This window comes from Phyllostomus discolor, chromosome X, assembly GCF_004126475.2.
Source record: "Phyllostomus discolor isolate MPI-MPIP mPhyDis1 chromosome X, mPhyDis1.pri.v3, whole genome shotgun sequence".
Taxonomy (NCBI): domain Eukaryota; kingdom Metazoa; phylum Chordata; class Mammalia; order Chiroptera; family Phyllostomidae; genus Phyllostomus; species Phyllostomus discolor.
In genome coordinates this window covers 6,023,358-6,037,028 of record NC_050198.1, presented here as the reverse complement: position 1 = coordinate 6,037,028, position 13,671 = coordinate 6,023,358, and the positions used below count along the sequence as shown (strand labels likewise).

Here is a 13,671-nt window from a genome sequence, read left to right as displayed (position 1 = left end):
AAAGGATTATAAGGCAATATTATGAACAAATATATGCCAACGAACTGGACAATCTGGAACAAATGAATAAGTCCTAGAAACATACAATCTCCTGAAATTGAATCAAGAACAGACCAATTAAAACTAATGAAATTGAAGCAGTAATAAAAAAACTTCCAACAAACAAAAGTCCTAGACTAGATGGCTTCAAAGGTGAATTTTACCAAATATTCAAAGAAGAAGTAAAATCTATCTTTCTCAAACTATTCCAAAAAATTTTAAGAGAAGGAAAAACCCCCAAGCTCATTTTATGAGACCAGCATTATCATAATTCCAAAATCATTCAAAGACGGTACAAAGAAAGAAAATCATAGGTCAATATCCCTGATGAACATAAAATATTATGTTAAAATATTCTCAACAAAATATTAGCAAGCCAAATCCAGCAATACATTATAAGATCATAAACCATGATTAAGTGGGATTTATTCCAGGGATGCAAGGTTCATACAATATCTACAAATCAGTTGACATGACATATCACATAAACAAAATGAAGGATAAAAATCTTTTGATCATATCAATATAAGCAGAAAAACCTTTTGACAAAAATTCAACACCCACTTATGGTAAAAACTCTTAGCAAAATGGGAATAGAGTGAACATATCTCAATATAATAGAGGCCATATATGATAAACTCACAGTTAACATCATACGCAATGAGGAAAAACTAAAATCATTTCCTTTAAGATAAGGAACAAAACAGGGATGTCGACTTTCACTACTCTTATTCAACATAGTAGTGGAAGTCCTAGCCACAGTAATCAGACGAGAAGAAGAAATAGAAAACATTCAAATTGGAAAGGAAAATGTAAAACTATCATTATTAATGGATGACATAATACTGCATATAGAGAACCCTAAGGATTCCATTAAAAAAACTACTAGAACTGATAAATAAATTCAGTAAAGTACTAGGATACAACATAAATCTCCAGAAATCAGTTGCATTTTTAAATTTTTTAAATCTTTTCCACATTTTTTAATTGTTGTTCAAGTACAATTGTCTCCATTTCCCCCCCCAACCCCCCCCCAACCCTGGCCATCCCCACTTCCCACCCTTGATTCTACCCTTCTTTGGTTTTGTCCATGTGTCCTTTATACATGTTCCTGAAAACCTTTCCCCTTTTACCCCAATTATCCCCTCCCACCTCCCCTCTGGTTACTGTCAGTTTGGTCTTAATTTCAATATCTCTGCTTATACTTTGCTTACTTGTTTGTTTTGTTGATTAGGTTCCACTTATAAGTGAGATGATATGGTATTTGTCTTTCACAGCCTGGTTTGTACACCAATAATGAACAGAAAGAGAAACTAAGAAAACAATCACATTTGCAATTGCATCAAAAGAATAAAATAAAATACCTAGTAATAAATAAAAGAGGTAACAAACCTGTACTTGGATAATTATAAGACACTGAAGAAAAACTTGAAAGAGATACAAATAAATGAAAGCATATACCATGCTCATGGATAGAAAGAAAACATTGTTAAAATGTCCACACTACCCAAAGAATCTATAGAGTCAACACAATTCCTATCAAAATACCGATAATGTATCTCACAGAACTAGAACAAATAATCCAAAAATGTGCATGGAGCCACAAAAGACACTGAATAGCCACAACAATCTTGAGAAAGAAGAACCAAGTTAGAATTATCATGCTACCTGATATCAAATTATACTACAAGGTGATAGTAAAAGTGGGAGGTGGGGATGGCTTGGGTGGGGAGGAGTGGTGGAGGGAAAATGGAGACAACTGTACTTGAACAACAATAAAAAAAGTAAAAAAAATGCTATAGGACACACCCTTGTAGTTGATAGATGGGATGCTGCCCAATGCATTAACTGCTTAAATAAAGTCAGTTAGATCTTCAAATATTTTTAAAAGGTGACAGTAAGCAAAACAACATGGTACTGGCATAAAAACAGACACAGAGAACAATGGAACAGAATAGATAGCCCAGAAATAAACCCATGCCTATGTGATCAATTAGTATTTGACAAAGGAAACAAGAATATACAATGGGGTAAAGGCAGTCTATTTGATAAATAGTATTTGGAAAATTGGACAGATAATTTGCAAAAAAAAATGATACAAGGTCATCTTCTTACACCATGCACAAGAATAAACTAAAAAATGGATTAAAGACTTAAATGTAAGATTCAATACCATAAAATTTCTAAAAAAAAACATAGGCAGTAAAATCTTGGACATTTCTCTTAGCAATATTTTTTCTCAGGCAAGGGAAACAAAAAAATTAAACAAGTGGGACTACATCAAACTAAAAAACTTTTTGCACAGCAAAGGAAACCATCAACAAAATAAAAAGACAACCCACTGAATGGGGGAACATATTTGCCTATGATACATCTGATAAGGGGTTAATATCTAAAATTTATGAAGAATTCATACAACTCCAGACCAAATATCCAAAGAATCCAATTTAAAAATGAGCAAAGGACCTATATAGACACTTATTCAAAGAGGACATACAGATGGCCAATAAACATATGAAAATATGCTCAACATCACTAATCATCATAGAAATGCAAATTAAAACTACAGTGAGATACCACCCCATACCTATCAGAAATGGCTATCATCAACAGATCAATGAACAGTAAATGTTGGAGAGGATGTGGAGAAAAGGGAGCCCTGATGCACTGTTGGTGGGAAAGCAGACTAGTATAACCACTGTGGAAAACAGTATGAAGGTTCCTCAAAAAATTAAAAATAGAACTGCTTTATGACCCAGAAATTCTACCTCTGTGTATATATCTGAAGAAACCCAAAACACTAATTTGAAACAATATATGCACCACTATGTTCACTGCAGCATTACTTATAATAGCCAAGATACAGAATCAACCCAAGTGCCCATCAATAGATGAGTGGATAAAGAAGGCTGTGATACACATCTACAATGGACTATTACTTGGCCATAAAGAAGAATGAAATCTTACCATTTGTGACAACATGGATGGACCTAGAGGGTAGTATGGTAAGTAAAATAAGTCAGTCAGAGAGAGACAAATACCATATGATTTCACTTAATGTAGAATGTAAGGAACAAAATAAATGGACAAACAAAACAGAAACAGACTCATAGATACAGAGAACAGACTGTTACCAGATGGCTGAGTTGGGGAGCTGGATGAAAAAGGTGAAGGGATTGAGAAGTACAGATTGGTAGTTATAAAATAATCATGTTAATGTGGACTGAAGCTTGGGAAATGTGGTTGATAGTGTGGTCACTATGTGTGGTGCCAGCTGAGTGCAAGAGGTGTCAGGGGAGCACTTTGTGGGGTGTATACTTGTGTGGCCAATATGCTGTACACCTGAAACTAATACAAAATAATGTTGAATATAGTCTGTAATTCAAAAAATTTAAAAGTTAAAAGAAGAAAATATACAAAAGGCCAATAAGCGTGTGTGAAGGGACTCAACATTATTCCTTAATAGGGAAAATTCAAATTAAAACCGCAATGATACACTACTATACACTAAGGGGCCAAAATTAGAATAGATGAATCATACCAAGTATTGGCAAAGATGCAGAGCTCAAATTCTCATAGATTGCTCAGGGAAGTATAAAATTGTGTAGCCATTTCAGAAACTGGCAGTAGCTAATAACCTTAAACATATGTCTACCCTTTGATTCCCTTTTAGGTTTATAGAAGTTTAAAAATGAGTATATCTACCAAAAGTCTTACAAAAAATATTTATAGCAGGTTTATCCATAAAATCCCCCACCAAAAAAAAAACAACAAAAAAAACCCCTCACACCTAGAAACAACTTGAATACCTACAAACAGCAGAATGGGTAAACAAACTGTGAAGTACTGTATTCATACAATGGAATACTACACAGTAATTTAAAAAAAACACAACTGATACATGCAACATCCACCTGAAAAAAAGTATGTGGAGCTGAAGAAGCCAGACACAAAAGAGTACATGCTCCTTCACTCTAATCCCATCCTGTAACAGGCCGATAGATGTTCTGGGTATAAGATTGCTAGTGAACAGAGCTTGAATGGCAATGGCAATGGTGCAGTTTTCATCCAAAGAGGCTTTCTGAAAGATAGTGTGTAACTGCAAAGAATATTTCTCTCCTTTTGATCTCAGCTGGAACTGAACAAAAATTCTTAGGATGATGGAATGTAAAATGATTTTATGTATTTTAAAGTTGAGGAACATTTTGTTTAATGGAGTTCTATTAATGAAGCCATTTACTTATTTATTTTAAAGATTTTATTTATTTGTTTTTAGACAAAGGAGAAGGGAGAAAGGGAGGGAGAGAGACAGCAATGTGTGCTTGCCTCTCATACGCCCCCCACTGGGGACCTGGCCGGCAACCCAGGCATGCGCCCTGACTGGGAATGGAACCAGTGACCCCTTGGTTCACAGGCCGACACTCAGTCCACTGAGCCACACCAGCCAGGGCTAATGAAACAATTTAAATGTGCAGAGCATAACGAAATTGTATTTTGAGTCATGTAGTCCTTGGATGAGTGGGAAAGAGGGCTCTAGGGACACTGGGGGAATGCTTCCTGTGCCACTCAGTTGTTTATTCACAGGAATTGCTCTGGACTGACAAGAAAAACACAACACAAGGTCCAATGGACTATGATCACTGTGATGTTGATGCCAGTGAGTAGCTTATTCATCCTCTGTAGGCAGCTTTGCCACTTAGTGGGATCACTGCCAAGGGCCACTCAGTTTCAATCCTCAAAGGCTGCTGGTACCACATAAAAGCCATGAGTGGGGAAAAGGCAGGCCAGGCTTTGAAGCACAGGGAGGGGGAAAAGGAGACTTTGAACTGCTGCAAACAGCACAAATACACTCACCCGAATCACAGGAGCTGGCAGCTCAAGTGCCAGAAGAGCCCAGAGATTCAGGGAGACTTCCTCCCTCACCCTCTGTGCTTTGCCCTCAGCTGGGGGCTCCAAGGATGTGTGCCAACTGAAGACATGTTGCACATTTGGTCTCACTCCAAGTGACACTTTTCCCTCAAAAGTCAGGCCAGATGTGGCAAAAGCTCAGTAGGGTCATACTTGACCTTACCTCAGCAATTAAACAAAAAAGATAAAACCTCACACACAAGCCATACACATTCCGTTTTTTTCCCCGTTTTCTTTTTTCCTTTTCCCCTGTTTTCTTTTTTCCTTTTTCTAATTGACACTTTTTGAGTACAGCGCTGTAAATGTTATCACATAGGCTCACATTACCCTACCACGGTCAGGATTCAAAACATTGATTGCCACTATGCCCCCAAAAGGGCCTCACACTATCCCTTTATAGTCAAAGTCTCCTCCCACCCATAGACCCTGGCACCCACTAATCTGTTCTGCATCACTATGGTTTTTTCTTTTTGAAAGTGTCATATAAATGGAATCATACTTTTTGAGACTGGCTTCTTTCATTCAGCATAATGCCTTTGAGATCCATCCAAGTTGTTGTGTGTATCAGTAATTTGTTCTTTTTTATTGTGAGTAGTATTCCATTATCTGCTTATACTTGAACAATGGATTAAATGTCTCAGGCATGCAAGAGAATGTCAATCTGAGAATATTCTGTAATGATGTGTGCAGAGAAGTAATTTTATTGGCTGTTCCACAGCCAGACTGATATTTTTAAAAGGAAGAAGTCTAATACTAAAACCTGCAACAAGGAATTTTCTTTATTTCTCAGAATATTTAATATAAACCAGACTCATTAGCTAATGCTTCCATTAGCTATTGTGCTGGCTATTAAGTTGTCTGTCAGCTCTGAATCTGTTCTGCCATATTCTGCTTTTTTATGCTGGGACTCCGCAAACAGCATTTCTTCCTTGCCAGCTGCTTTCTATTAGGTTCTTCCCTAGGAGTGCCAGCTGCTTTCTGTAGTTACTATCTCTGAGTCACATCAGTTTCCCATTTGCCACGTCAATCTTATAATACCTCCCCTATATTGCATTATTTCTTTTACAATAACTGGTGTGGTTTCTATTTTCCTGATTGGACCCTGACTGACAAAATACGTGATACAGGCCTTCACCCTTGGTTTGCTGTGTCTGAGGTATCTCAGCTACTTGTTACTTCCAGTTTCTCAGTCTAGTGAGGAAAATATGAAGCAGTGTGATGTTCTGTGGGGTGTCAAGATGACAATGATCTCTGCAGCTTATGACAGAGGGCAGTAGAGCTGACACAGTCTCAAAAGCAAGTTGCTTCTGGTGACCCTTGAAAATGGGTATAGTGGGAAAAAGTATTTGCTGTGGTCAATAGCTCTATCATTGCACATGCTAGGTGCTGTGTTGATTTACTCCAAATAAAATACCATATGCAAACAGGAGCTATGATGAAAGTCACAAGCTATTTACAGCCAGTATCCAAGATCCATCTACCTGCTGCAAAGAGCAGACAGGTGAGTTAAATGGAGAGTGTGATAGACATCACCATTCCTGCAATCATATATTTGGAAACTAATGTCAGGCCCTTCTCTCCCTACTACACCAAAAAAAAAGCCTCTAGAAATTGAGGAAATTAATCCTATACACACATGGTCTAGTGTACTCAGTAAAGCGCTGCTCTTGCTGACCGTGTTACTTCCAAGCTCAAAACCCTTCAATAATTTCCTATGCCTATGGAAAAAAATCAACCTTTTTAGTCTGACATTCAAGATCCTTCAAGATTTGGTCTATTGAAGCATTGCAGAGAAAAAAGGTATCGGAATTCATGTATACACGCTCCACTTTCTGTTGTCTCTGTGTCCTTGCTTTTATGGTTTCCTCAGCCTTTAATCTTTTCCCTCCCAGCATTCACATTAAAAATCTACCCCATCCTTCAAGGCCTTCTCAAATGCTACCTTTGCCATGAAGTTTAATCCTAACATCTGACCCCATTCTAACACCACATACCAGTTAGGCATTAACATCTTGTATTCAATACCACATAATTTCCTTGAATGGCAGAGATTATGTCTCATTCATTTTTGTATCCCTTTAATACTTATTAATAGCAGATATCCAGTTAATTTTTTTTCAAAATGAAAAATAAGTAGGAGGCCACAATGAGAGAGAGGGCATTCCAAGTGGATATATTGTTTTGAGAGTGCAGGATATTTTCTAGATAAGCACATGTAATTTGGTTTGGCTGAGGTCTAAAGTCTGTACAAACAATCTGTGGGAAATCCATCTGGAAAGGTAAGTTAGGATCAGATTATACAGAGGCTAGAGAGTAGGACTAAGGATTTGAACTTATTTCTTTAGGCAGAATGAAGCAATTGAAGGCTTAGAGTTAGAGAATTTATATGTCAAAGGTTCTCATACCAAGGTTAATTATTCTTAATTGGTTTAAAGGAGCAAACTAGATGAGACAAAGGGAATCACCTAAGGTTAAGCAAGAGAGATGGGATGGACACAACCATTTTGAGATAGGTCATAAATCAACAGAATACTTCTAAAAGAGCTTGCAACACCATAAATATAGCTTATAAAAGCAAAACAAGACCCATCTAGGACACTGTGATATGTGTAATTCTTTTAGAGTAAAGGAAAGTCTTGGTCAGTGCTTCTTAGCCCCAGCTCTTATAAACCAATAGAATGTCAAAAATCTCTAATGTGGACCCAAGGAAAAAGCACAGGGGAGGATCTGGGGAGAGAGCTTCAGGCAGTGGGAAGGTCTTTATCCCAGGATAGGTCAAACAGTATTGAACTACCCCTTCTGCCAGTTCTTGTCTTTAATCCTCTTTCCTGGTTCAGAAGTCCATTCTCACTCTTCTGATTCTTCTGTAAGCCAGTTTAGTTTTTCTAAGAAGCTACTTTCTCATAAAACCAATTTTTCTTCTTCATATAAAATGGAAGAATAAACATGGTCATTGTTTATAGCTCTGGAATACGACCTAGGAGGTCTGGGTCCTAGTTTGAATGATTTCCTCCATTTACTTCCCAATAAGGCTGTAGAATGCCCCTTGTTCCTACAAATGCACCTCTTTGATAAAAAGAAAAGTATCACTTGATAGACTTTTATTTTAAAATTTTTCAATATTATAGTGTGATGAGTTAGAAAACCACTATCAGGGTATGACATGAAAAGAAATCCCTCCCTGGCTGGCGTAGCTCAGTGGATTGAGCGCGGGCTGGGAACCAAAGCGTCACAGGTTCGATTCCCAGCCAGGGTACATTCCTGGGTTGCAGGCCATAACCCCCAGCAACCACACATTGATGTTTCTCTCTCTCTCTCTTTCTCTCTCTCTCACTCCCTCCCTCCCTCCCTTCCCTCTCTAAAAATAAATAAATAAAATCTTTAAAAAAAAAAAGAAATCCCTGATATTCTTTCCTAGCTAGTTTTATCAAGTCAGACAAGGAATGTAATTGTGAACACAATACATTGCATACTGTCAATCCTGATGATAAGGATTTAGGCCTGAGTGTTCCTCTGGAACCTGATCAGCTGTTGCTATAGGGCTCCATCTCATGTCAAACGTCTTCCTCCAACACTACAGATACCATTAGACATTCCACCCCTCCACCTCCATCACCTATGAGGTGTGGAGAGGAACACTTGGCAAGAATGCTGGAATCACTTACCACATATGAGGAAAGATGTCATCCATGCCTATACATCTAGATGTCAAATCTAAGCAGAGACTTAGACTTTGAGGGTCCCCATGAATGTGACTACAGGCTGAATGCACCAATAGATGTTTTAGCTCAAGTGCCAGCTCTGATCCAACTGGAAAGAATGCTGCAATCTATTGGTAACGCTTGCCTTAGGCTTGAACAGGGGAAGAGCAGGTGAATGTCCCGAGTATTTGCATATCTGGGCCTGTACCAAGGGACTTGACTGATGAGAACAGATAACCTAAACATTCCATTCAGGAGGGTATGAAGATGAACTGCTATGATAAACTGACTCCATACTCTGAAATGAGAATCTAAGTCATGATGGTACACTGGAGACAAAGTGTCATATCATACTATGGCAACTTCTAATCATTTGAGATTCTGTGTGGTCTTCTAAATTTTGCTATTTAAAATAAAGAAGTTCTGAACTAAGCATTTCCTGACTGAACTTATCTTTTATTAAAGCCATATATCATTCATAGGCATTATGGTATAAGTCCCAAACCAGGAACTGTGAAATATCCATGGCTAAGTGTGTGTGTGTGTATGTGTGTGTGTGTGAATTTAATTTCCTGTTTTGAAATAATGTTATACTTACAGAGGAGTTGTAAAAATAGTAGTAGGGAGAGTCCCCATATACTACTCTTTATCTAGCTTTTCCTAATATTAACATCTTACACAACCATAGTACATTTGTCGAAACCATGAAATGAACATTGATAAGTACTATTAACTAATCTATTAATTTTATTTGCATTTTCCAGTTTTCCCACTATTGTGCTTTTTCTACTCCTGGATCCAATTCAGGACCCCACATTGCATTTAATTGTCAAATCTCTTTAGTCTCCTTCAATTTGTGATTGTCCCTCAATCTTTGCCTATCATGGCCTTGACACTTTTGAAAAGTACAGGCTAATTATTTTCTAGAATGTACCTCATTTGGGATTGTGTGATGTCTTCTTATGATCAGACAGAGGTTATACATTTTTGGCAAAAATCCTACAGAAGTATCATTTCAATGCATCATATTAGGAGATGTGTGATTTGGGTAATGGTGATTTTTAAAATTCCATCAATACTTCTACATTTATTAATTAGAATTCTTCTGTGAGAAAGAGCTACTCCATCCCCATGCATTTATTTACTTATCTCAGTTTACTTCATGTTACTATAGACTCGTGGATATTTATCTTATTCTCTGTGTTATAATGTATTACTATAATTATTTATTTCATTTCTCAAAGTGTCCCAGGTTTAGCCATTGGGATCTCCTTTATGTTGGCTCCTATGCCTTTATGACATGCCCGCTATATATTTTCTCAGCACTTTTTTGATTTCTGGCATCTCAAGATAGTCTAGGATTATCTTATTTCCCTCTTTACCATATAAACAATTTGTCCGAGGAACCTGTTTTTTTTTTTTATTAGAGAATGCTATTTAGAAACAAGATCTTGGCACTAGATGATCTCAATGTTACCAGAGTGTCATTTCTTCTAAGGTTCTCTCAGATGAGAGCTAGGAAATAGGTGTTTGCATACTCACACATATACCCATACACATATTTATTTTATGCCTAACCATCTGCACATACATGAGTATATGTATGTATGTGAATGTGTGAGAATATGTGTACAATTTTATATTGATCTATTTTTAAAAGATTTTATTTATTTATTTTTAGACAGAGGGGAATGGAAGGAGAGAGGAAGAGAAACATCAGTGAGTGGTTGCCCGTCATGCACCCCCAACTGGGGACCTGGCTTGCAACCCAGGCATGTGACCTATACAGGGAATTGAACCAGTGACCCTTTGGTTCATAGGCTGGCACTCTATCCACTGAGCCACATCAGCCAGGACTATACTGCTATTTTAGATTCTAATCTAACACCACAGGATTCATTCTAGATATCCCCCTTTCCTTATCTGTAATTGCTTTCTTCAACAGTGACAAACTGACTGTCATCTACAACATATTTATGTATTTACTGAATTCTAGCATACACATAAAGTAGTTTTAGAATTTCTAACTCACCCTCTTGTGAAGAACAAATTTACCAAGTGGAATACAATATTTGTGTACAATTCCTTTTGTCTTTAGCTTTACACTGTTGCTTCAGGTGCGGCTGCTCCGGGAGGAGCTCCCACTTGAAGACAGGTCTCAGGCCTCCATGCCACTGTGGAGGAAAGAACTCAAGGAGATCAAAAAGGACACTGGCTTTTCCCTAGAGTCACCCACCTCCACAGCTAGTTCAACAACCTGGTCAAAGGTGAGAATGGGACCCTCAGGTGGGAAGATTTCTAGCAGATTCCAAAACCTGTCAATCAACCCCCTGGGGGACCAGCTCATCAGTGCCTTCCTTCCAGAGGGAGAAGATAGGTAAACTTCCACGGATTCATAAAAAATTTTGGCTCATTTCTAACCCATTGAAGATAGTGCAAAGAGCAAAGATAAGAATGGACCAGAACCACTCAACAGCCGAAGCAGCAAACTGTACTTTTCTTTTTGACTATATGATTTAGATAAAGAGGACAAGATCCCCTGTGATAAGCTGTTCCAGATGCTATGCATGATGGTTGGAGTGAATATCTCTGATGAGCAACTGAGCAGCATCACAAACAAGACCATCCAGGAGGCTGATTAGGATGGGGATGATGCCATATCTTTTGCATTTTGTTAAGATTTGGAGAGAGTGGTTGTAGAACAGAAAATGAGCATCTGATTTCTTGACTAAAAGGCTAAGACCAAGCTGTTCCTGCTCTCTAGTATTTAAGAACTGGAACTTGAGAGTTTTCCTACCCAGCAGCCCCACTTTCACCCTATCATCTCCTTTCTCCCATGATACTGCTGCTGTTGCATGAGACTCCCAGGTGTGCTGTGTCAACACAAACCTGCCTTTGGTGTAAACAGAGCATTACAGGACAGCACACCCAGTCTTTTCTCTTCAGTGTCCATTCACCAGTTCCCCATTTACAAAAATCTCCCCCAATCATACTGCTGAAAGACCACATGTCCATCCTGTTTGAGAAAGCGACAGAGGGACTCATGTCAAGAGCCAGCCAAGCAAGCTCTTTCACTGGATGTAGACTGTAGCCATGCTGCCTTCCCTCCAGCTGCTCTTCTGCATGCTCCTTCAGCTGTTCCCTTATGTCTTTTGCTTCCTGCTTCTCTGTCATCCAACCTACCAATCAGTGATCTTTAGGTCTTTCTGTTTTTTAATTGTGCCTCAAAATGCCCTCTGTTCTACCAGCTACCTCAACCTATGCCTATTAAATATGTCCAACTTGAACAGATAGTTCTGTAGTCTTGCAGTTTTTATTGACCCTCAATCATAAATGAGCCTCTGGGATGTTTTCTCCCCAGGAGCTTTTCAAGAACCAGCACTTCTCTCAGAAGAATTTGACCATCTCTTTTGTCTCCTGAAGTCAAAGGGCTGCTGCTAGATGGAGATGTTCTTCTTGAAAGATGAGAGGTGTTGAGCCAAGTCTTCTATGTGGCTTGCCCAGGTCCCTTGACCTCTGGCCTTTGATTCTCCATATGTAGAGTACCTACCTATATGGCTACTCTTGTTATTGCAGCATTTGCTCTTCAGAAAATAGCTGTATGCCTGCAGGTTTGCTCAGCTTTGGGGCACTGTCACCAACGGAATGGTTGCTCAGACAATATCCTTAGGGACTTTCTCATGGATTTTTGAACAAAGAAGCTGGTCACCTTAAAAGCCTCCTATATTTCCACTTCTGCAACATGTTTTATGCCTCAGTGTTGCATGCCCTTGGATATTTTTTACTTCACATACCCAAATAGAAAGATTAGCATTATGGATGTGCCTAACTTACCCTGTCCAAGAGATTTAAAGGTTGCCTTAGTATCCTGCAAGTTTTAGCAAATGATTATGCTGGAATATCCCAGTAGAGGTCCAAAGCATTGACTGTATTGTCACATTAGCTGTCTGGTTACATTGGCTTTCTACCTTTTTTTTGTAGACCACCGCTAATCTCTTAGAAACATAGGGTCTGGCAGTGGTGGCAAGACCTGAGGTGGCATTACAGACCTTTCGGTGAACCAGAGCAGCTTCTTGGTCAAAATCAGCTTAGTTTAGACCTCATGGAATCAGTCTGTTGCCATCCTAATGTGTAAGTCTATCCATTCATGTATCTGCCTGTGGCTGACATTCTCTGACTCATTCCTTGTTTTCTGGCTTCCTTGCTTGGGAGGGAAGATGTGTACACAATTCTTTAGGAAAGGAAGGGCTCAAGAATACCATTGAAAAAGGAAAGGAAAGGGGTGGGGTATAGAAGAGTAGCCAGGTGGGACAGTTCAAGTATAAATGAATGAGGAATTCTGTATGAAGTATCATCTTGGCTTTGTGATCAAGGGATGTAATATACAAATTGTATACAAGGAAAACTTATCTGATATTTATGTGCTTGGTAACTCAGAGGATCCTTGACTTGAATATTTAAAGTTCCTAAGTTATGGCTTTTTCCTCTTTTTGGAGATATAATGAATTGTTTTAATCCACAGGTGTGGCTTATTATTGTACTTAAAATTATATTCATCAACCTATCAATAAATATTTGTCTTAAAACACAACAAAAATATTCTTTCCAAGTTACTTAGGTTAGCTATTTTCTTCCCCACTTCCTTCATTGTGGTTATGATATTCATTTATAATACAGTTCAGTTTATTTGTTACTGTTTGTCTTTCACTTTAGGTTCTCCTCACATTCTAGTTGTTAATTATTTATTTATTGGAGAGGGGTATGTGAAACATTACCTGGGTTCTAAGAGTTAGAGCTACCCAAAAAATATATCCAGAGAAGTTCCATTCTCCCCTGACCCTACCACCACCTTCTCATCCCCCTACCCACCCCCGCTGGTAAACCAATCTCATTAGTTTCTGGTTTATCCTTCTTGTACTGTCAGTTTTGCTCTATGGTTTATTTTGAAAAAGTGAATTTGTTCCAATGTGAAGGACATCTAAGAGAACAATTTAAGCTTAATAAGAATTTCACATTTGTTTAT

The 13,671-nt window shown here is 38.2% G+C and overlaps 1 protein-coding gene and 1 pseudogene across 4 annotated transcripts in view; one reads left to right on the top strand and one right to left on the bottom strand.

Annotated features, from left to right (window-relative positions):
• The window catches only part of NHS (NHS actin remodeling regulator), a 350,296-nt gene that overhangs the window by 24,774 nt on the left and 311,851 nt on the right, over nt 1–13,671 (bottom strand). The window lies entirely within an intron of this gene.
• On the top strand, nt 8,653–11,380 carry LOC114504826 (annotated as a pseudogene).